Source organism: Rattus norvegicus, chromosome 2 (assembly GCF_021556685.1).
Source record: "Rattus norvegicus strain SHRSP/BbbUtx chromosome 2, alternate assembly SHRSP_T2T, whole genome shotgun sequence".
Lineage (NCBI taxonomy): Eukaryota > Metazoa > Chordata > Mammalia > Rodentia > Muridae > Rattus > Rattus norvegicus.
Genome location: NC_141535.1, coordinates 183,020,992 through 183,046,437, shown reverse-complemented (window position 1 = coordinate 183,046,437; position 25,446 = coordinate 183,020,992). Strand labels below are relative to the sequence as shown.

General features: G+C 41.0%; 2 pseudogenes; both read right to left on the bottom strand.

The window, feature by feature from the left end:
- Positions 1-1,403: 1,403 nt before the first annotated feature.
- LOC147996396 (TD and POZ domain-containing protein 4-like) lies at positions 1,404-2,116 on the bottom strand (annotated as a pseudogene).
- A 9,124-nt stretch (positions 2,117-11,240) lies between these two features.
- On the bottom strand, positions 11,241-24,645 carry Tdpoz1-ps22 (TD and POZ domain containing 1, pseudogene 22; annotated as a pseudogene).
- Positions 24,646-25,446: the final 801 nt, after the last annotated feature.

Sequence of the window (25,446 nt, the reverse complement as noted above, 5' to 3'; positions counted from 1 at the left end):
CTGAGAGTTCTACTTATTTATCTGAAGTCTTCTAGGAGATGCCTCCAGGTAGCATGGTGCTATTAAAGCCCCCACCCACAATGAGATACTTCCTCTAATAAGGCCACCCTTCCTCCAATGAGGGCACATTTTCTTTTTGTATAATTTTATTTGTCCATGTGTTGTTGATTAAATTTGTTCTTGAACAATTTAATTCATGAAAATAAGTCAGTTATTTTACTGTTACTCCTTCCCTCCTGTCTCCCTTTCATTTCTGATACCAGCCCTTCCTCTCCACAAGTCATTTTCGTAGATTCATTAACGATGTTTTTGTTTATTATTGTTTTGTGACCCATTGAATTTTGCCAGGATTATTTGTGTATCTATGGCTTAGGAAATATGCCTTAAAAAGCCTAGTAGGTTTATGTTTAGAAGACAACTAAGGACAAAGATTATCCTTCTGTGATGGTTTGTATGTGCTTGGCCCAGGGAGTGACACTATTTGGAGGTGTGACCTTTATGGGTTATGTGTGGAAGGACGCCCTTCTTAATAGAGCCACTCCCTTGGCTAAGCATATTCAGAACATCATAGCCATGGAGAGCAGAAGGCCTTACATGCTCTGAGTCACCAGTTACAGATGATTGAGAACCTGTATGTGTGTGCTGGGCACTTAACAAGTGTTCTCCAAGAGAGTAAAAATTGTCTAGTATTCTTTCTAGTTCCACAAAATAAATATTACAGTTAGGGTTTCATTGCTGTGAAGAGACACCATGACCAAGACAACTTTTAAAAAGGACATTTAATTGGAGCTAGCTCAGAGTTTCAGAAGTACATTCCATTATCATTATGGCAAGAAGCATTACAGTGTACAAGCTGAAATGGTGTTGGAGGAGGAACTGCGTATCTTGATATGAAGGGAGTCAGGAAGAGATTGTGTGACATTGGTCAGAGCTTGAGCATATACATTATCTCAAAGCCATGCCTGCACAGTGACACACATCCAATTACAAGAGTACACTTCCTCCAAAGGGGCCACAGTTCCAAATAGTGACACTTCCCATGGCCCATGCATATTCAAACCACCAAACTCAGTTTTTAATAAAGAAAGCCTTCTCTTCCTGCCCCTTCTATTATGACCAAACATTCATGATTGATTTCTCCTCTGCTCTTGACCCTGGATATCTGTTCTGCTCAGTCCAATACACACAGGTTTCTCTGAAGAAACCCTTTTGGGCAGTGCTTCACGCTAGTTCCTAAGTTGAATCCCAGATTGCAATTCAGCAGACATAAGTCAAACAACAATATCAACAGGGTAGATTTCAGTTAGTGTCCCAGACTCTAGTGTTGCCCCTTTCACCAGCAAACATTCCAATATATTTAGAGCTCTTGTAAGTTGTCCTGACCCACCCTGTTGCCCCTGAAGTCCAGTGTAAATGCTACAGCAGTTCAATTGTGTAACCATGAGTTAATAGGACCAATATTGGTTGTTGATGTTGGAAGACATGTGTAGGTCATAGGTGACATGCTCTTAAAGAACACTTAAGACATTTCAGGTAGAAGGCCCAGGAAACACTCTTTGTAGAAGACAGACAGTGGAATACTTGAGACACCAAGTGGGGATGTGACTCCATTTTTAACTTCTATCCTGAGGTCTCAGAGACCTCAGAATTATGAACTGTAATGTCTTTAGCTGCTCTGCCCTGTGGAGGTCAGCCAGGATGAGAGTGTGTGCAGCATTCTCCACAGAGAGCATCCTCTAGAGTGCATCCTCACATGTGGCCTTCAAGTTTCCTAGGCCATACTTGAGAGCAACTGCCAGCACACCAGTAGCCATGGAGTGGCTGTGGATGTGTGGTGCTTTCCCCGAGTAAATGAAACTCATCATCTCCTTGGAGATTTGGGGATCCAGGTCATAGTCTCATCTCAGTTCTTTAGGCTCTCTTGCATTTCATGTTCAAACATGACTCTGAAAATTGGATAGTGAGCTGCTGGGATGGCCTTTTGAGCCATGAATTCATGGCAAGTTACCACCAGACAGCAGTCTGTGAAGAGGGAATTCTCTCACAGCTCTTCAACATTATCTGCCGATATGTATCTTGGAACCTTGAGCAAAGGTCTTGTGTTCTCTCCAGACATACAAAAGGAGCCTTGGACCGGACTCACATTGCAGAGGAGGGTGGTTTGTCATCCAGTCATAGTGAATGGGTTTGAGACAAAGAGGAAATCTCAAAGGATGGACTTTTTGTAACCATAGGCTTGGTGTGGCAGCAAATGGTAGACACCTGTGCTCTTTGTATTATTGCATTTTTCCCCATTGGCATTTAAGATACAAAATCAATCTTTGCCCAAACTGGGCTCTTTTCATAGCTGAACAACATCAGGTAAAGTGATAGGTAACCTTTGCTTTCTTCATCAACCCTGTTTGGGTATATTTTCAAACACCACATCACTTTGTTATTGGCAGCTGATAAGAACATTGGGCTTGTAATATATTATTCCATTTCCTCAACAAGAAAAGAGAATTTGCTAATGGACCACCTGTAACAGAATTTTTCATCACTCCTGTGTGTGTCATACCAATTCTTGACATCCAGGTCCCCTGACATTTCTGCTTGAGGTACTTTGAATGTAAAACAGGAACCTGAAAAGTAGAACTCAAAATTATTTACTCTTTATCCTACAGTTATCAATATTTTTAGATTTAAATTTTAATTTCTCCTAAATTGCCCCTCTATTTTGTTGAAAACTTGTATCTCTCTAAAAATTTCTGTCTAGACTTCAATATTAGTTTTAGAGAAAACAATCCAGGCTACTGTAGATGTTAAATCATTTTGAATCTCTCTCTCTCTCTCTCTCTCTCTCTCTCTCTCTCTCTCTGTCTGTCTCTGTCTCTCTCCCCTCCATTCTCCTCTCTATTCAACTCCACTTCTCATGCTGTAGAACAACTCTATTTTAAGTCTGTCATATGCCTGTTACCTCATGGGGAAGAGATGCCTCAGCCTGGGCCTGTCAGGGTACCACTCCCACACACACCATACATCAACTCTAACAAACATATCTAATCATCATGTAGCTCTCTAAACCTATCTTTCTGAAAACCAGCAAATTGTTAAGCTCTGTCTTCCAGACTGGTCTGGGTAAACATTCTCTGGTCACAGGAAAGGTCTGTTGAGTTTGCAGTCACCCTGTGGTGTCCTTATTGATGGAAACATTCATAGTCTTTATGCTGAATCCCCATTTCAGCACATTTTCCGTTGAGTGAAATTTTCCTCTCTCTTCTGCATCATTTCCTTTTCTCACTGCTGCAAAACCCCAGTCCCGAATGAAACATTCACCACACTGCCCACTCTGGCACTGGCCTGAGCTCAGACCCCAATTCATTGCTTGACGACTTGACCATCTGACCTTCTGTTTTTCTAGTTATTAATTTATCCTCAGCATGCTGGTGGGGGTGATTAATAAATGTCATTTCACCTAGAAGTGTATGTTTTTGCACCCACTTGTAGGCTCCCTACTGAGAATGCCCTCACTCTTAAATGCTTCTAAATTCACAAGGTAAATTTGGCCACAATCTATGAAACAATAAGTTTACATTGCCTTTTAAATGCACTTAAAAAAAATAAAACTTTTACAATTTTCTAGTCAGCCATCCAGAAGAATGGAAAGATTTCTATGTAGGCTCCCCCACCACCTCCATCACTTGCTACTTTATTTCTTTGCTCTCTCTCCTTCGTATAGACACAGCGACAAGACTGCCTAGATTGTGGTGTGATAACCACTGAGAAAGAGTGCTCCTTGCCTTGCCAGTGCCCAGGCTCAGCCTAGACTGTTGTTAAACTGAGGACACAAGAGATTTAATTGTCTCATATTTCCAAGGACAAGGTGAGTCATTTTTCCATTGTTCCTACAGAAAAAAGCTTTTCCTCTTTTGGGCTTAATAGACACACTGATTCTGCCCAAGTTGCAATGGAGACCACAGGCACCTGGGAAAAGTGTCTGGGTGGTAGACTATTGATCAATGTCTGTTATTTTAATTAACAACATTTTGATTATAATTTATTTCCCCCAATTTTGGACTACATTGGTAGGTAAGCTAAGTACATGCAGAAAACAGACCTCTAGCTCCTTACCTCAAGGTAATCTACCACCTTATTATCTCAGTAATCAATTTGTGAACTAGTTATAACTACCAGATCTCTTAGCAAAAACAGACAGGTTTGCCTTACTCACAGGCTTCAGGATAGATGATACACAAGTTCAAATGTAACCTTTCACATATATAACCTTCTGTTACTTTCTTTGCTAAACTCAGTTCCCCATGACTAAGAGCTCCATATATTCCCTGCTAGTTAGGGCACTGTCCTAATATGAACCGTTAGAGTTCTTATAAATTAGCCTAATCCTAATAAACATTCCACTACATGATCCAACTTTTATTTGTTTTTTGTTTTTTGTTTTTGTTTTTTTTTTTTTTCGGAGCTGGGGACCGAACCCAGGGCCTCTACCGCTGAGCTAAATCCCCAACCCTGATCCAACTTTTATTATTACAAGGTCACACTTTAAGTTTCCTTAGATTGCCCTTAAACTAAAGACTTAAAATGTTTCTTGTGTTAAATCTCTACTACCTAGCTGTCATAGTTACAAATATGCTTCCTTTGGTTACCTTTTAACTATAGACTGAAGATGTTTCTCATTCCAATCTGTATGTTCGATTTTCATATTCAGAAGGTTGTTAAATTATCCAGTTTTCTTTGTCTTTTCAATAATTACTTCAAAATGTTTCTCATTATACTAAATTTATATATATTCAGTCTCCTAGACTGAAGTAAAAGCCCTTCTCTCACCTGTTCCAGGAAAGTTTTTGTCTTCCCTTAGCTCACCTTAAAGACTGTTCACTCTGTTAACAAATGTATCTCTTTTATAAACTTATAAACCCCAAGAAACACAATCAGTCCTACCTCCCATGGACCAAACAGATTCCACCTGGATAAGTAACCTGTTAATCAATGGCCTAAGTTCCCACTTGTGACTTATTCTAGAGGGTGGGATTCCTCTTCTATTCTCTGGGATAGAAACTCCCCTCACACCAACTGCCAATACCTAAAGGTTTCAAATGTACACCTAAAACAATTCTTTTCTCCCAAAAGCACTTAACTTTATTCTCTACTATGCCTAATTTACTAGTTCTACTAGCACACACACACACACAGACACACACACACACACACACACACACACAAATACACACACATAGATAAACACACAGACACACATACCCACATACCAACACACAGACACACACAGGTAAACTGAGAGAGAGAGAGAGAGAGAGAGAGAGAGAGAGAGAGAGAGAGAGAGAGAGAGAGAATGTTTTAGTATCTTGTCAGGTCCAGGAGTTACTCAAAATCAACATTCATGACAGTTCCAGAGAAGCAACCTTCATGATCCATTCTACTCTCACAGACACAGATGCTTCAACTGAACCTGCTCCTTCTACCTATACATGGTTCCATAGGATCTTGATAGCAAGGAAACAGCAAACTCTTCTAAGACTGTATCAACATTCCCATCCATATATTCTTTGGTTCCCCAAAGACATAACAACCAAAAGTCAGCAGGAAGCAGCTTAAGATTATGATGACTCTATTCCTGCTCCACCATCCATCTCTCTGCAATATTTACTTTTATTTTAAATTAATCGAAGATGAAGGAATGTTAGCATTTGTTCTAGGTTCTACCCAACAGTTACCTGGCAACCGCCTGATAGGCCTGACTCACTATAATAGAGGCTGTTTGCCACCTTCTTGCTTTTATTTTCTCTTACTCTTACTCTCTTGAGTCTATCATCCCTTTCTTCTTCTCTCTCATTCCTCCCCACACCCCCGTGCTTTCTACATGTGTTCTTGGCCAGCTTCTCTGATTCTTTTTCTCTTGCCTCTTCTCTCTCTGTCTTTTTCTGCCTCTACTCCCTTCTCTTTCCTACTCAGTCTCGCTTCCTTTGCTCTCAAATAACTTGATTCTATCCTTAACTACATATATGTGTATATATATATATATATATATACATACATATATATATATATATATATATATATATTTGTCCAATGTATCTATCTACATAGTATATACAAACTTCCAACAAACTCAATTCTGTATAATGGCTGGTACCACAGGGGAAAGAAATACCTTAGAATGGGCCTGGCAGGGTACCCCTCCCACTCATTCCATACCTGTTTCTAACAATCATATTCTGGCTCTCTTTTCATAAAACACAACACTTATGGTATCAAACTATGGATGAGCTTCAGAAATGTTATACATTCTGATTTCAAGAATATTGTCTTAGTCAGGGTCCTGTAGAAAATGTACAGAATGAACTCCTCTATATATAATAGAAAGTGGAGGGAGTCTACTTCTTTTGGGAAAGAAGTGTTTTTGGGTCAATATATGCAAAAATCTTTTATCTGATTTGAAAATGAAGAGACTGATTTGTTATGGATTCACACTCCTTAAGCCAATGGATGGCAAACTTCCTAATGGTGTGAGCTTTTAATACATTTCTTCATGTTGCGGTCAATCAGAACCATTAAATTCATTTTGACTACTTCATAACTGTAATATTTGCTACTGTTATGAATCACACTGTAAATAGCTGGTATACAGGGTTTCTAATATTCAACATTTATGAAAGTGTCATGGACCAAAGAGTATGGATATCCACAGGTTGAGAAAACATGACTTGAGGCCAGGCTGTGAGCAAACCAGGGGAACTGTCTCTAAATCTCTCACTTCATTTCCCATAGACCAAATCCCACACTCTCAACCCCACCTATAGTACACCAACTGTGGGTGTCTTCACTTCCCATTTTCTCATATCCTGTATATCCCACAGGTCTTCCCCTTCTAACTTTCCTCCCCCCACTCTTTACTCTGTCCCAGCTTCCAAACAAGGTATGCACCCCTGCTAACACAAATGGCACACTTTCCATGGAAACAGAGGGCTAAAGCCATTTCCTCAACTCTTTGCTCACCCACTTACAATTTCCCCATTCCATTCTCATGTCAATAGCAGGAAATATGCTGTGCTTTTTCGTTCCTGTAAACCACCAACCCCAGTGGATCAAGAAGAACATTTTCCCCAATCTTCCTTTCCCCATCTCAGCCCATTATCTCACCCTCCAACCCCAGCAAACATTAAATAAGAATAGAGCAAAAGAACAGGGCAGTAAAATAGGTTGGACACTGAAGAACCTCATCATATCCTTCTCCATGCTAACTTCAATTCCTTAGTCTCATCTATAAAGCTATATCATTACACGAGCTTTCTTTTCTGCCTTCCTACACCTCCTGTGAATCCCAGAGAAAATTCCTTTTTAAGCTCCTCCACACAACTCCTTGCTGTATTCTAGTCCCCAACTCCAGCATGTACTCATTGATAACTCGCTGAACAATCCTTAAAGGGAAACATGGAAGCTGCTTGTAGATCTTCCCCTCTCCTTCAGTTGTTATACATCTGCAACTACAAGTCTAATCCCCAATTCTACAGCAAACCTTCTGGAAGACCTCTTTTCACTGTCTCCCCCAACTCCAAGGAGACAAAATAAGCAGATTCTAGTTGAATCTCCTCCCTCCTGTGAACTCCTTAAGACTCCTAACCTATGCCCATTCCTAAGTGTTATCTCCCTGTACACAGAAATATGAAACTACCAGTGACCAAAACTATTGGGTCCAAAGAAAAGTTCCTGCCTGACAGCAGTGATGGCTGCTCTCAGTTGTCAACTTGACTGTATCTGGAATCAACTACAATAAAAAACTTAAAAAGATATTGTAAAAATATGAAGAGACAATTAGGTCTAGGCCTAGTAGTACAGGGCTTTAATCACAGTATTCAGGAAACAGAGGCATGCAGATCTCTGAGTCTAATATCAGTTTATAGAACAAGTTCTAAGATAGCCAAACCTAGGCAGTGAAAGATGTAGTAATAGACAAAGGCAGCATGTTCCAGTCCCAGCAAGCAGCAGCAGTGAGCAGCTTGGGCTATGAGGCTCTAGGTTAGAATCACCTTTTGATCAAGGTTTATTGTTGTTGGTTCTTCCAGCACCAAGCCTGCCTGTATGATGACATTCTCCCCACTATGATGATAGTGGACTGAACCTCCCAAAGCTCAATGTATACTCTCGTGAGAATTGCTTTGGTCATGATATCTCTTCACAGCAATGAAACACTAGCTAAGACAACACACTTCCATCACACACTTCAAAAATTCAGAGTAGAAACAGAAGACAAGGAATAGAACTGTAATTCAACCTAGAGAAATGTAGAAATTGGGTCTAAATCTTTAACCATTGCAATCCCAGTACCTTAGAAGCTAGCATAAGCAACACAATCAATAATGCCCAGGGTTACATGTCTACATTGCAGCCCAGAAATCCTAACACAGCAGTACCTGAACATTCCAAGATGGTTGAAGCATAAGAAAAGACATTAAAACAATCTAAATGAAGGTGACAGAGGTAAATAAGGAGAGAATGAAGAAATCCCTTAAACAAATTCACCATAACACACACAAACAGTGTGCGGAAAGAAATCAATAAAAAAACAGTGGAAGGAAATTAAGAAAAAATTTTAAGGCCAGAAAATAGAAATAGAATTGATAAGCACATACATACTGAGGGAATTCTGGAAATGAGGAATTTAAAATTTCAATGCACCGAATTACTGAAATTAAGAGTTGATTCTTTGAGAAAATCAACAAGATCAATAAATCCTTTTCCAAACTAACAAAAATACAGAGAGAGAATATACAAATTCACATAATCAGAAGTTAAAGTTGAGACATAATAACAGACTCAGAAAACCCAGAGGCTCACAAGGTCACACTTTTACAAACTGTGCTTTACCCCCTTGGAAAATCTAAAATAACTTGATAGTTTTCTTGATAGGTAATACTTATCAAGGTAAACCACAGTGAAATGGTCAATTAAACAGACATAACTCCCATTAAAATAGAAGCAGTCAACAAAAGTCACCTTACCTGCCCCACTTCCAAACAGTATCCCAAACTCCTCTTAACTTCTTGTTGCTGTGTATAAGCCTCCTACTCAGGGGGCATTTCTGTGCCTCACCAGAAACCATGAGATGAGCAGTATTCCACCTTCTCACAGACATAGTCCACTCTCTCAATGGCCCTCCACTCCATGAATATCCCTAATCCCTCTTTTCCTCCTCTTCACTGTGTCCCAGTTCCCAAAGAGGACTTAGACGCCCTGGATGTACATGTTTACCTGACCCTGTCCACCCTCACTTAGGAGGCTCAATGGTGCAATTTCCTTAGACACAATAGGGCTATTGCACACACTCCTACCCTCTCTTCCTTCCTTCCGTTCAGAGTTGCTTGTCATCCCCCAGCTCCCTTAGATCCTTGGGACATTTGTAACTCCCTGTGCTTTCCTGACCCTTTAATGTGGATGAGACCACTATTCTAAAGATTGGTTTTTTCATCTTTGCCTTCTGCCTCCATAAATGCCCTGGTGCCAGATGCCTCATCTCTCCTCGGGGTTAGCCAGGCTAAGACCCTGAGCTCCATTGAAACAGTTGAAATCCCATTGTAAACCTTGAGTTTTCCTCCAGTCTAACCTGGGTCCATGGAGTCTCCCCTGACCATGCAGTGAAATCCTATTCCAGGCTCCACTTTTCCACAGGAAAGGTGTTTTCCATGCTATCTCACTCATTTTAGAGATACCTTTTAGAAAAATGTACAGATTATTTAGGTTGCACCTGATCTGAATATTCCTAAATTTATTCACTCTTGCAATAGAATTTGAACATAGTAGCCCTTGAATAATCAATCTAATGGCACCTAATAACACTCTAGATCCTAATATTATTAGGGGCTTTTACAGATAGTATAGGTGACCATGGAAGCGGAAAGAGATTCACTATTTCTTATTTTTCTTTTTTTATTACATATTTTTAAATTTACATTTCAAATGTTATCCCCTTTCCCTGTTTCCCTGTCCATAAACCCCCAACTCATTTCTTCATACCACTTGTTCTATGAGTGTGCTCCTTCACCCAACTACTCACCCTTCAGCTGCCCTGCCCTGACATTACCCTACACTGGGGGTCCTGCCTTGGCGGGGGCCAAGGCCTTCTTCTCCCACTGGTGCTCAACAAGGCCATCTTCTGCTACATATGCAGCTGGAGCTATGGGTCTGTCCATGTGTACTCTTTGGGTTGTGCTTTAGGTCCGGGGACATTGGTATTGTTGTCCTAATGGGGTTGAAAACCCCTTCAGCTCCCTCAATCCTTTCTCTAACTCCTCCAACAGGGACCTGGTTCTCAGTTCAATGATTGCCTGCTAGGATTCTCCTCTGTATTTGTCAAGCTCTGACAGAATCTCTCAGGAGACAGCTATATCAGGCTTATGTCAGTTGGCAGTTCTTGGCATCAGCAATATTGTCTGGGTTTGGTGGTTGTATGTATATGGGATGGATCCCCAGTTGTGGCAGCCTCTAAATGACTATTCCTTCAGTCTCTGCTTTAAACATTATTTCCATATCTCCTCCTATGAATATTTTTGTTCCCCTTTTAAGACGGACTGAATCTCCCACACATTGGTCATCCTTCTTTTTGAGCTTCATGTGGTCTGTGGATTTTTAACTTGGGTATTTCGAGCTTTTGGACTGATATCCACTTAGCAGTGAATGCATACCACCTGTGCATTTTTGTGATTGGGTTACCTCACTCAGGATGATATTGTTTAGTTCCATCCATTTGCCTATGAATTTCATGAAGTCATTGTTTTTAATAGCTGAGAAGTAATCCATTGTGTAAATGTACCAAAATTTCTGTATCCAATCCTCTGTTGAGGGACATCTGGGTGCTTTCCAGCTTCTGGCTATTATAAATAAGGCTGCTATGAACATAGTGGAGCATGTGTCCTTGTTACATTTTGGAGTATCTTTTGGGTATATGCCCAGGAGTGGTATAGCTGGGTCTACAGGTAGTACTATGTCCAATTTTCTGAGCAACCTCCAGAATGATTTCATAGTGGATGTAGCAGCTTGCAATCCCACCAATAAGGGAGGAGTGTTCCTCTATCTTCACATCCTCATCAGCAACTGTTGTTACCTGAGTTTTTGAACTTAGCTCTTCCTACTGGTGTGAGGTGGAATCTCAGGGTTTTTTGATTTGCATTTCCCTGATGACTAACGATGCTGAAATTTTCTTTAGGTACTTCTCATCACTTCGAAATTCCTCAGCTGAGAATTCTCTGTTTAGCTGTTTTCGAGTATTTATCATAAACCTGAAACACCTGGCAGAAGAAATAGTAAAAACATGCCAGTTTTGTCAACAAGTGAATGCCTGCCATACCAAGGTAGAGAAAGGTAAAAGACCTAATGGAAGCAGGCCAGGAGTTTTTTGGGACATAGATTTTACTGAGATTAAGCCTGGGAAATATAGCTACAATTATTTGCTAGTTTCTGTAGATACATTTTCAGGATGGATGGAGGCCTTTCCCTCCAAACATGATACTGACACGGTGGTGGCAAAGAAGTTACTAGAAGAGATTTTTCCCAGGTTTGGAGCACCTAAGGTAATAGGATCAGACAGTGAGCCTGCCTTCATACCTCACATTAGTCAGGCTCTTGAAATGGTCTTGGGGAATAATTGGAAACTCCATTGTACATCTTGTCCCCAGAGTTTGGAGCAGGTAAAAAACCTAATTAAAAGTCTAAAAGAGACCTCAAATAAATTAGTCTTGGAGACCAGTGGTAACAGGATGATAGTCCCTCCCTTTGCCTTATATTAGATATATATGGTGTTCTAGCCCCTATTCTATGTAGCCTACACTTGGCAGCTATTACAGAACTGAAAAATGATAATTTAATATTTAAAGTCACAACTACCCAATAGGCTCATGAATATGTTTGGCCTAAATTATGTGTCCTCTAGAAAGCAGGCCAGGTTCTAGAACCACACAAGTCAAAAGGGTCTATATGAAGAGATTTCATCAAGGTGCATCTAAACCCAGGTGAAAAGAACTACAATCACCATCTGGGTTTACTATCACCACACCAGACTTGCTTCTCCAATGAAGGAGACTGCCTTGCTCCAGCTGTACCAAAATAGAGGGTTCAAAAGGACACCAACCACATCAAGTTCAAGTTGACTCATTCTCAGTCCCAAGTCTATTGTCCCTGCTTAAATATATGTCTATATGTACTGTGTGTCTTATATCCCCCGTTTTAAGGTACTTTTATTTCTGACTTTTGGCCCTTAGATTCTTGCTTAAGAGAAAACACAGTCTAGTTAATGATCTTAGGGCAACACTGTATGCAGCTAGTAGCAGAGAAGCAAGATTATAAAGTTCAGGATTGAAGCTATGCTAAAAGAAAAGTGGGGAATGAAAGAGCCAGAGTTGAGGCCAATCTAGGGCCAGTGGGAAATTTCCCACCACAAACCTCCAAGCGGAAGGACCCCTCCAAGCACAAGAAGAAAAAGGCTGGTTTTGTTCCTGGAACAGCTGTAAGCCAAATAGTCACACAAAGCTACCTGTGGCTTCCAACCAACACTCCTTTGGGAAACTCTTGAGTGGTACACTGAATTCAATCTGAAAGTTGTTTCAATCCACCAAGTGTGCATTCTACCCCGCCTAGTTACCACTATGCAAACTCTGCCCCAATTGTTTGAATTCTGCCCCAATTGTTTGCAAGGCATAAAACTCCCTGCCAGAGTGTGCTCAGGGTCATCTCCCCTTGAAGTGGGAGGACCCCGACATGTTGGGAATTAAATTCTTACTGCTATTGCATTGATCACTTCCACTATGAGTCTCATTCAAGAGGTGGTGGAAGAGGTTCCAGTCATACCTCGCAATGGAACAGCAAAAAGCAATTATTTTGCTGATATCCAACATGCAGGAGTCTTCAATACATCAGGAAGGAAGAAGGAGGTGTTTGCTCTATGGATTTATTTTAAAGCCTATTAGGGTAAGGGTGGGTGACATTTATCTTTCTTTGCCTTATTTGGTTGGCTTTATCTCCAGGAGTATGGGTGCCTTAGGTATTACTCAAGGTTCTGGCAAGTTTTGGGTATTTTTAAAGAATCATTGGTGATTAACTACTTTGGGCTTAGGCTTGGCTTAGGTCAGGTGGTGGACAGCTCCTGGCAGCTCCTGATTGGCTGCCCATGAGGGGTGGTTTCTTCTGGCACTGACTTGTTTTGGACTTTCTGTTTCTGGGCAACAGATTCTCAGGCTATGTATTTTAGTAGGTTTAAATACTTCTGACAAAATGGAAGAGTCAGGAAATAGGTTATGTCATTTATTAAAGGTATACATGCCATAAACCATCTCCCACAGCCTTTATTGAGATTTGCAAAGTTGAATTCAGCTGTAAATAGAATAATATCAGGGTTGGCATTCATAAAAATACTGATTGAATATTTGGCTTTTGAAAATGCTAACTCAAAGTGCAAAAGTGTGATTAGACTTTTTTATCTTTATTAACTTGGGTATTTCTTATTTACATTTCAATTGTTATTCCCTTTCCCAGTTTCTGGGCCAACATCCTCCTAACCCCTACCCCTCCCATTCTATATGGGTGTTCCCCTCCCCTACCCCCCCCATTACCACCCTACCCCCAACAATCACTTCACTGGGGTTCAGTCTTGGCAGGACCAAGGGCTTCCCCTTCCACTGGTGCCCTTACTAGGCTATTCATTGCTACCTATGAGGTTGGAGCCCAGGGTCAGTCCATGTATAGTCTTTAGGTAGTGGCTTAGTCCCTGGAAGCACTGGTTGGTTGGCATTGTTGTTCATATGGGGTCTCAAGCCCCTTCAAGCTCTTTCAGTCCTTTCTAAGATTCCTTCAGTGGGGTCCCGTTCAGTGGTTTAATGATGTCATTCGCCTATGTATTTGCTGTATTCTGGCTGTGTCTCTCAGGAGAGATCTGCATCCGGTTCCTGTCAGCCTGCATTTCTTAGCCTCATCCATCTTATCTAGTTTGGTGGTGGTATATGTATGGGCCAAATGTGGGGCAGGCTCTGAATGGGTGTTCCTTCTGCCTCCGTTCTAAACTTTGCCTCCTTATTCCCTCCCAAGGGTATTCTTGTTTCGCTGTTAAAGAAGTAGTGGAGCATTCGCATTTTGGTCATCCTTCTTGAGTTTCATGTGTTCTGTGCATCTAGGGTAATTCAAGCATTTGGACTAATAGCCACTTATCAATGAGTGCATATCATTTATCTTTTTCTGTGATTGGGTTACCTCACTCAGGATGATATTTTCCAGTTCCATCCATTTGCCTATGAATTTCATAAAGTCCTTGTTTTTGGTAATGGAGTAGTATTCTGTTGTGTAGATGTACCACATTTTCTGTATCCATTCCTCTGTTGAAGGGCATCTGGGTTCTTTCCAGCTTCTGGCTATTATAAGCAAGGCTGCTATGAAAATAGTGGAGCATGTGTCTTTGTTATTTGTTGGAGAATCTTTTGGGTATATGCCCAAGAGAGGTGTAGCCGGGTCCTCGGGTAGTTCAATGTCCAATTTTCTGAGGAACCTCCAGACTGATTTCCAAAATGGTTGTACCAGTCTGCAATCCCACCAACAACGGAGGAGTGTTCCTCTTTCTCCATGTCCTCGGAGGTATGTATGTATGTGTATATATATATATATATATATATATATATATATATATACATATATATATATGTATACATATACATATATATACACATACATGGAATATGTGTGCAATTATTTAATGTGCATTTGTGTATCAGAGTTCAGGAGGAAAATTGATCTGTGATTTGTTGTATCAGGCTAACTGTAGTCTCATAAGATAGATTGGGTAATGTTCCTTCTGCTTCTATTTTAAGAAATAATTTGAAGAGTATAGTCAATAACTCCTCTTGGAATATCTAGTAGAATTTTTGTGAAAATTATCTGGTCTTGGGCATGTTTTGATGTGGTGTCTTTTAATGGCTGCTGCTATTTTACTGATAGTCTATCACTATCAGTACATAGGAAAGAGAGTTGGTCTTGAGTACATGCAGATTTCCTCTGTAAAGATTCCTGGGGTCTCTGCTTCAACTTAGGGCTCCACCTTCATCTTTTTTTTTTCTTTCTTTTTTTCGGACCTTGGGACCAATCCCAGGGCCTTTCACTTGCTAGGAAAGTGCTCTACCACTGAGCTAAATCCCCAATCCCTACTATCAGTACATGAGAATCACAATGCAGTTTAAACCAGAGTACTGTTTCCCTTGCAATCTTAGGTGTCCTTCATTTGGTGCACACCTGGTAATAATTGAAATGCTAGCTTGGGGCCTTTTTCTTTAGATGAGTATGTAATATCCTTTACCTACCTATTTTTTCTGAATAGTTTTCAGCTAAAATCTATTTTTAGTTTGATCTTAAATGTCTACAACATATTGCTACTTAGGTCCATTTGCTTGGAATAGCCTTTTTCTAACCCTTTATTCTGAGGTACTCTCTATCCTTGAGTTGTGTTTCTTGGATCAGCCAAAGGAGTGAACCTGTTTTTACATGTACTCTGTTACTCTATGTCTTTATATTGGGGAGTCAAACTGCTGATACTGAGAGATATCAATGACCAATAGTAGATCATTTGTATCATATTATTCTCTTGGTGGTGGTCTTCAAGTGGTGATATATCTATGATGTGTGTGTGTGTGTGTGTGTGTGTGTGTGTGTATTTCTCTGTGTTTCTATCAGATTTTTCCTGAAAGAAACAGTGATTTTTGTCTGATATAAGCCATGTCTCCCTGACATGGCTTAAGAATTTGCCCTATCCTGTTTCAAGAATCTGAATAATTTTGGCTCTGTCATATCCTCCTAAAATAATCCCTTACCAAAAGCAAATTCAACTGTAATTGTTCTTTTGTCCTAGGACATTGATCTGCCCATACAGGCTTATTACTTAGCCATTTAAATGGTAGGGTGGTTTTTACCTTTGAAAGAACAACACCTGTCATGTTCTACTTATGGACAACTGGAAAAGCCTTTGAGTGTTCTTGTTAATACATTTTAAGATTTATGTTTTATTTTATGTATCTGAGTACACTGTCAATCTCTTCATACTCACCAGAAGAGTGTATCAGATCTGATTACAAATGGTTCTGAGCCACGACGTGGTTGCTGGAAATTGCACTTGGGACTTCTGGAAGAGCAGAAGGTGCTCTTCACAGATGAGCCATCTCTCCAGCCCAATATTCATTTCAATATTTTTTTCTCAGGACACTCTTGAATTTATAGGTTGTTTCTGATGTTGAAGGAATGTTAATCTGTGTTTTCCATTGCTATGAAGAATCATATCTTCATAAAATCATTGCTATATTAACTATATTTGGCTAGTTTACATATTTGTCCTTCCAACCCTATACCCACTGTGCACTTGGCTTTACCTGAGATGAAGATCCAATTCCTAGAAGCTGAACATTTACCTCCAAAAAAGGCCAATCTGGATGCCAAAATTTTGATGAAATTATTTTGAGATCTGGTTCTGTGACTAGTAATCCTTCTAATTCAATGTAACTTAATAGTAACGTTTTTGGTTTTGGTCTCTGATCATTTCCAGCAGTTTGCCAAAATATTTATTTGCTGGTTTTTCCTGAATTTTTCCTTTTAGCTACTGAAGTTGTTTTGACTTTAATTTTCTCCAGAGCAATATTGTTTTTAACAATGGGCATTAAATCTCTTAATTGATCTTTGGCTGAGTTTCTTCCATAACAACAGGGAATAATTGAATAAAATGTGTAGGAGGCAACTTAGGACATTATCTGATGGCAACAGGTTAAGTTCCTTATCCCTTGTTGATCTTCCCTCATTAGAACAATGCCAGGCTTTTCTATACCTTCTGCATTTTACAGAAAGCTGAGGTCTTCTCTTTGGATCATTTCTAGGAAAAACAAAACAAAACAAAACAAAATAACACCAACAACAAAAACATTGTTTCTATGAATGACTTGCCTACAATCTATGTTAAATAGACCTTGATTACAATTAAAATATCTGTCATTTTGATTTTACTTTGTTCTTTTAGAAATGATTTCTATCAAATTAGCACCATAAGCATGAGATTCAACATATACTGTATCTCTAATCTATTCCTCTATTGGTGCTGACCTCATCTTTAAATATCTAATCACCCAGTTGCTTTCTGAGTTATCGTTTTCAAAAGCCAAAGATTAAATCAGTATTTTTTTCTGACTTCTGAATCTGATAGTATCCTGTTTACAACTGAAATCAACCTTTGCAAAAAATCAGTGATGGCTTCTTTTGGCCTTTGTTTAATTTTAGTAATTGATACAGACCTCTTTCTTGACTCTTCAACTGTGTCCCAAGTACTTAAAGTTGCTTAACTACACGTCCTAAGTTTTTGTTTTCCAGAAATAGAAATGTCCAAAACAAGTCAATTCTAGCAAAAACCATACTTCATGGGCTGGCAATCAGGATCTGCCCACATCCTGGCTTGAGCCAAGCCTAAGCACAAAATAGTTAATCAACAAAGATTCTAAAAAGACCTGAAAACTTCCCAGAACCTTGACCAATTGCAAGGGCTCCCATACTCCTGGAGAATAATCCATCCAGTCAAGGGAAAGAAACATAAATGTCACCCACTCCTACCCTAAAAGGGTTTAAATTGACTGTGTAACTCACAAACCTCTGTCTTCCTTTCAGCTATATGGCAGACCCCGACATGTTGACTCTCTGTAAAATAACTCCTGTTTTGCTGTTGCATAACGTTTGAGTGTGGGGTATCAATCTTCAGTGAATTGCAGACCCTTATATTTGGGGGCATGAGCTGTGCCTTGCGTTACTGATCTTGGTCATTCTGACAGATAGAAGATTTACCAAGCCAGCTCACTTAGTCATCAGGGTCTCAAGGGAGGGAGAGAAGATTGAAAGAAAAATACAGTTAGACAACATTTTAATATGATTCCAACCAGTGTTAAGGTTGAAGTGGGTTTATTTTTACTAGTGTGCTTTTATACCATTTTAGGTATATCCAAAGTATAGGGTCAGTTCTTAGATCAAAAACAAAGTAATCAAACAAGGGAATAAACAAAGAGATCAAACAAGGTCTCCTGGTCACCTTTTCTAGGGGCTTGCCAGGAAGACCAAGATAAAAGGAATACCACACACCTCTAGGCTGAATTTATCTTGAGCTTTGAATTAACTCAGATGTTTTATATAATGTAGGGCTATTAGCCAATCCCTAAGGAAAATCTTCCAATGATATTGATTCATGGATTCTTTAAAATTACAAGCAGACATGCTAAATTCAAATCTTTTAGAATCATGAAGGTGCAAAGAAATAGTATACAGTCTTTTAAATCTATAATGATTTTATATGTATTTTTTGGAATGCCAGCTGGAGTATGTAAGCCAGATTGTAATGTTCCCGTATGTTCCTAGTTTCATTAACCTTTTCTAAATCTTGCAATAATCTCTACTTGCCTGATTTTTTTTCTTAGTTACAAAATAGGTGAGGCCTAAGGAGAATTAAAACCTTGAACTTGTGATTGAACTGTAAACTGCAGCTAATGAAACATTGGCAGTTTAATTATAATTTTTAAGTTTCTTCTGCAATATCAGTGCATAACCATTGTTTTGGAAAGCAAAACCCAATTTTCGGCAGTGTAAACCATCCATTCTCTCTAAAATCAATACCTAGTGCATTACTTTCATGTTACAAAGCTTGTCTGCCAGTTCTTATACATGAATTCATGATGGTACTGTTAGTATTCTGTCTAAGCTCCACTCCCACAGCTACCTGGCAATAGCCAGGTATGCTCCACTCCACAGTTGCCTGGTAATAACCAGGTGTGCCTGAGTATAAAGGGGGTTGCTTGCCCTCTCCTCTCTCTCTTACTCCTCTCTTCCTTTTCCTCTTTTCATGCCCTCCTTGTCCCTGTCCCTTCTCTCACCATCCCCCCCCATCCCCTTTCCCCCACGTGTCTGTGACTGGTCTTTCCTCTCTTCTTCTACTCTTCTGTCATTAAACCTCTCCACTGATAACCATGTTGGCTTGGTGCGTTCTGTCTGGATGTGAGCTGAGATTTTAAACCCCAACATTGGTGACCCTTATGTGGTGATTGATCTCCCAATGCCTACATGACTTGGTGCCCTGCCCCCGGCCTGCTGAGCAAAGCTGTGGTAGGGAGTGATGGACCCACAATTAGGAGTCACTCCTGCCACAGTGCCTGTCCCACAGCTGGTGGTAGCTCTGCTAGGGCCTCACGCTTTTAAGGGCTGTGGTGAGGAGAAATGGAGCCACATGCCCCCGCCACGGCATCCACTGGCCCTCAGCCCACCCTGGGCCAGGGGCACAGTTGTGGTCACTGCCATTGGCCCTGTGCTCAAGAGGGGCTATTGTGAGGAAGGATGGAGATGTGTGCCACTTCCCCGCACACCACCTGATCACTGCCATGTGTCCTACTGTTTCATCCCCCATATCTGGTGCATCATTGGACACAGCCATCTGCTGACTGCTGTGGCACTCTGGACTTCCATTAGGTGATTTTCTGCTTCAGCTAGCGCACCTTCAGATACTTCGTGTGTCTCTGCTCTCCATGGTTCTCCATGTGGTGCCATCTGTTGCCATTTGGACAGGCCTTCCCCAACCACACAGTTCCACTTTTCCTGCTACCAGACTGCAGCTCCAATTTCCACACAAACACTAGCAGATTGGGCAGAGTTTCCCTCGAAAGCCATCCCTTGCTCCCCTCTTGCTCTGGGCTCTGGCAGCTGATCAGGAAATCCCAGTCCCAGGTAGGAACGCTCTCTGGCAGGTCTGGGACCGGTCCTTTATAGTCTCCAGGAGTCTAAGTGACAACTCAGACACCTGGCCTGGCAGACTACTACTGTTACCATTAATTCCTCCTGGGATGCCGGTGCAAATTAATTGGTGACTTCCCCCAGCGGGAAATTCGAGGTCTTCGAATGTACCCCTAGGATGTCTTTTGGAGAATTTCAAAAACTTGAATATTAATGCCTCACCTGAGGACATCAAATTGATAGACCTATGCAATAATGTCTAGACCCATTATTTATTAAATAATGGTTCAAAATGACCACATAACAGCACTCTAAATTCCTCAATTTTATTGGATCTTCACAATTACTGCCAGCAGTCTGGTAAATGGAAAGAGATTCTTTATGTCCAAGCATTTATATAGTGTCACACTAACCTCTTTCTGTGTTCCTCTTCTGGCCCCACCCAACTCCTCTTAACTATAAAACAGGCTCCAGATGACAGTACAACTCTTGACCCAGCTAATGAACTGCCTCCTCTTTGCCACAGACCTGCTCCCACACTTCCAAAAACCCAATCCACCACCTCACCAGGTTATCACAGAGCGTCCTCAATAGACCTCTCCAGACCCCTCCCCTCCTGTGCTGCAGGACACTCCAATCTCCCTGCCCTGGCACCTTTCACTTCTCCTATCACCTGCTCCAAGATCATAGCCAAACCCCCAAACTCCTCATTGCCAGAGATGCCTGACCTAGCACTGTTCCTTCCGTTAAGAGAGGTGGCCAGTATTGATGGGCTGGTCAGGGTACATGTCCCTTTTTCACTGAATGAACTTTCTCAAATAGAATACAGACTGGATTCCTATAACTCTAACTCTATAGTTCCCTGGCAACAGCCAGCTGTGCCTGACTATAAATTGGGCTCCTTGCTCCCTCCTCTCTCTCTCTCACTCCTCTCTTGCTCTCTCTTGCTCTTCCTCTTCTCAGGCCCTTATTGTCTCTGTCCTTTCTCTCCCCACCCCTCCCTTTTCCTCCACATGCCGATGGCCAGCCTTTCCTCTCTTCTTCTACTCTTCTTCCCTCATTAAACCTCTCCACATAGAACCGTATTGACTTGGTGTGTTCTGTCTGAGTGCAAGCCAAGATTTAAACCCCAACAGGGGCACCTTTTAATACCTCATTGTTTTAAATTCTCTTTTGTAAGTCTCGTTTTAGGACAAGAATTACATAAAATATTATCCCAAATTAGAAGTATCTACAGAGACCTATTTGCACAGTTGATTCATGATATGTGTTGTCTAGAATGACTCTAACCCTGAGTCACAGGTTTTAAGCCAACTTTCTGTTACCAATGTTACAAATTTTTAATCATATCCAATAACTTATATGCAAATACTCTACAACCAAGACTTTTAAGACTAGTCAGAAACAAATATGAGACTTCTACACACATTTACTTAATTAAACCAGAAAATTTTTTCTTACTTTTTCTAGGTCTAATTTCAAAAGAAAAGCACCTGGTCATATGCTGAACTCAATAAACACAATCACAGAGAGTTTTCTAGGAAAACAACCATCAACTTGCTTACCGTAGAAGCTGAGAAGCAGGTGGCCCCTTTAAGAGCAGCTTGTGCAGACAATCAGGCCCTGGCAGAGCTTCTCCAGCTGTCCTTGACTCCTATCTCCAAGTGCAGAGCAACTTAGCAGTTTTTGTTGCGCACACTGAGACCACCTGTTGTTTGTTGTTTGTTTTGTTTTTTGGGGGGTTGACATGGGTGCAAACTAAATCAAGAGGTGAATTAGCAGATAAAAGTTTTAACTATTTTTTTGCACTGAACATGAAACACAGAGAAACAAAACAAAAACACAGACATAAACTAATAGATATGGACAAATTGGTGTGTCATGGACAAACAATAGAGAGAGAGGGTAGAGAATGAAATGTGTCGCTAAAGGGACCCACATATCCTACCGAAGGGACCCAGAACCAGAACTAAGTATACCTCCAGTAGGAGCCAGAGAGGAAGCATGAAGTTTCCTGACTCCTTCTGTCCCTGGGAGAGCTCCTGAACAGATTAAGTTCATTTTCCTTCTCTTTCATTAAACCATCCCCTACAGGTGATAGAATGGTTTTCTGAAATCTATTGTCCCTCTAATGTCCAGGACTAAACTGTCTCTAATCAGGGTCCAAAGACTAAAACCACATATGTGAATTATCTTCACTTCTCTAGATTTTACCATAACTCTAGCCACATACACAAAATGCATTCTACCATTACCTTGTCCTGTTCCTCCTTGCTGGATGTTGAAAACTGGTATCTGGCCCTGGTTCCCTCTGCTGACTTGCTAAGCAGCCCAAACCTGTTCTTCCACAGAATTCCTGGAGTTAATGCTCTCCTTCTACCCAATGCCTGGTCTGCAGACCACCAAGGACCACTCTGCAGTTTCACCCTCTCTCTTGCTCACATAAATCATCGAAAGTGGAAAACACCAGACAGCATTAATATTTAATACCAATTACATTTTTATCAGTAAATCTCCAACCCCAATATTCTGGGGCAAAGTATGCATAACTCAGCTATAATATTTATAAACTGCACATCTAAACTAGGTAAATAGACCACTCTACTGCTCTATTCCCAGCAATGAGATCCTGGATATTTGTACCCTGTTGCAGTATACTCCAGCACATGTTACTCTGCTCCATCCCCATCTCCTCTTCCCCCATCTTCCTTTCTCCCTGTCCTTCCATCTCATCTTCACCCCCCATCCTCTCTCCTCTAAAACTTCTTGACTTTCTTTTCCCTTCCACTGCCCAATGACAGTATCTAGCCTTTATTTGACCAGTTTAAACAGGAAGCAGGTTTACATGGAATCACCTGAGTACAAGATATGCTCCTCATCAAAATGCACCCGAAACCCAGGCAACCCACAAAAATAATCATAACCATTTCAATAGTTTTCATATCATATTTGATTAGGATATGGTATTGTCTAAAGAGCTGGTTGTGTCCATTGTCTTAGTTGGTGTTTCAGCGCTGTGAAGAGACACCATGACCAAGACAACTTTTAAAAAAGGACATTTAATTGGTGCTGACTTACAGTTTGAGGTACAGTCCATTATCATCATCGCAGGAAGCATGATGGTGTCCAAGCCAACAGTGTCCAAGCCCACATGGGGTTGGAGGAGGAACTAAGTACCTAGATGTGCAGGCAGTCAGGAAGAGACTGTGTGACCCTGACCAGAGCTTGAGCATATACAGTACCTCAAAGCCATGTCTTTACAGTGACAAACTTCCTATAACAAGAGTACACCTCCTCCAAAGATGCCACAGTTCCTAAGAGTGGCTCTTCCCATGGGCTGTGCATATTTAAACCACCAAACTTGAGTGTTTTTTTTTAAAAACAAAGCCTTCTTTCCATTTCCCTTTTGTTAATACTAAACATTCATATTTGGCTTCTTCTTTGCTCTGAGACCCTGGTCATCTTTTCTGCTTAGTGCAGTGCAAACAGGTTTCTCTGACAAAACACTTTTGGTCAGTGCTTCCAGGGTATCAGTCTAAAATCAAACAAGAACATCAACAAGGTAGATGTTAGGTAGTGTCCCAGACTCCATTGCTGTCATTTCCCCCACCCACCATTCCAACTTATTTAGAGCCATTTTAAGTCCTGAGACACCACACTGCCTTTCCCTGTATCAGTGTAAATGCTCCAGCAATACCATTGTCTAACCAGGAGTCACTGGGTACAACACAGGTTCTTGCTATTGGAAGACAGGTGTAGGTCATAGCTGGTCAGGTATTAAATATCACTTAAGTAGTTTCAGAGGGAAAGCCCAGAAAAAAACTCTTCGCAGAAGCCAGGGAGTGGAATGCTTCAGCTACCAAGTGGGGATGTGACTCCACCATTGACTCTCACCCTGAGGTCTCAGAGACCTCAGAAGCATGAACTGTAATGAAAGCCAGGGCCTGAGTCTTTAGCTGCTCTGTGCTGTGGAGGTCAGCCAGGATGAGAGTGTGTGCAGCACTCCTCACAGAGATTTTCCTGCAGAGGACATCCTTACCTATGGCCTTTAATTATTCCAGGCCATACTTGTTAGCAGCTGCAGAAGTCCAGGGACAATGGAGAGGCTGTAGACATGTGGAGCCTTCCTGGTATAAATGAAACCCATCATCTCCTTGAATACTTGGGGATCCAGGTGATAGATTTCAAGTTGTTTCTTTAGGCTCTCCTGCCATGTTCAAACGTGGCTCTGAAAACTGGAGAATGAGCGGCTAGGATGAACTTGTGAGCTCTGAATTCCTGGCCAGATACCAGCAGGCAGCAGGCTGTGAAGAGGGAATTATCCCACAGCTCACCTAGGTCATCTGACAATGTGCACCTTGGAACCTTGATCACAGGTCTTGTGTTCTGTCCAGAAATGCTGAAGGAGCCTTGGACCACACTCACATTGCAGAGGGGGTAAGTCTGTCATCTGGAAATATCAAATGGCTTTGAGACAAGAGAAAATCTGGAAGGATGAACTTTTTGTAACGATAGGATTGGTGTGGCAGTAAACTATAGACACCTGATTTCCTAGCATTATTGCTCCCCCACCCTTTCACAGTTAAGATATCAAAGTGTGTGTCTGCTCAAACTGGGCACTTTTCAGAGCTGAGCAACATCAGGTAAAGTGACAGGTAACCTTTGCCCTCCTAATCAACCCCATTTGGGTGTACATTAAAACAACATGCCCCCATCGGCCTATGATGAGAGCACTGGGCTTGTAATGTATTCTACCATTCCCTCAAGGAAAAAAGAGAAGCTGCTAATCATCCACGTGTTGCAGAATTTCTGGTTGCTGCTACTTGGTGTGTAGTACCTATTCTTGGCATCCAGGTCCCCTGACATTTCTGCCTAAGGTACTTTGGATGTAAAATTGGAACCTGAAAATAAGAGCTAGAAATTGTTTACTCTTCAACCTATAGTACACAATTAGTGATATTTTTATATTTAAGTTTCAATTGCTCCTAAATTGTCTCTTCTATGATATTGAAAACATGCCTCTCTAAACTGTTCTGTCTAGACTTCAATATTATTTTAAAGAAAACAATCCAGGCTGTTAAATCATGCTGAATCTCTCTCTCTCTCTCTCTCTCTCTCTCTCTCTCTCTCTCTCTCTCTCTCTGTGTGTGTGTGTGTGTGTATGTGTGAGTGAGTTGAGTTGTAGGAGAGTTTTGGTTATTGTTAGCATCTAGGCTCTACCCAATTGCCAGGTTAGGCGTGGCTCACTGTAGAGTGGCTACTTATCCCTGGCCCTAGCACTATTTCTGCCTCTTAGTCTGTTACTCTCCCTGAATCCCTAATCTCTTTCCTTTTTATATAGAGGTTTTTTTTTACCTTTTCTTGGATATTTTTATTGTATTTCAAATGTTATCCTGTTTACCAGGTTCCCCTCCAGAAAGACACTATTCAATCCCCCTTCCCCTGCTTCTATGAGAATGCTTCCCCACTCAACCACCCATTCCCTCCTGCCTCCCTGCCCTGTCATTCCCCTACACTGGGAAATCAAACCTTGACAGGACCAAGGGCCTCTTCTCCCACTGATTTCTGAAAAGGCCATCCTCTGGTAGATATGCAGCTGGGGCCGTGCATCCATCCCATTCCTGTGTACACTTTAGATGGTGGTTTATTCCCTGTGAGGAGCTCTGG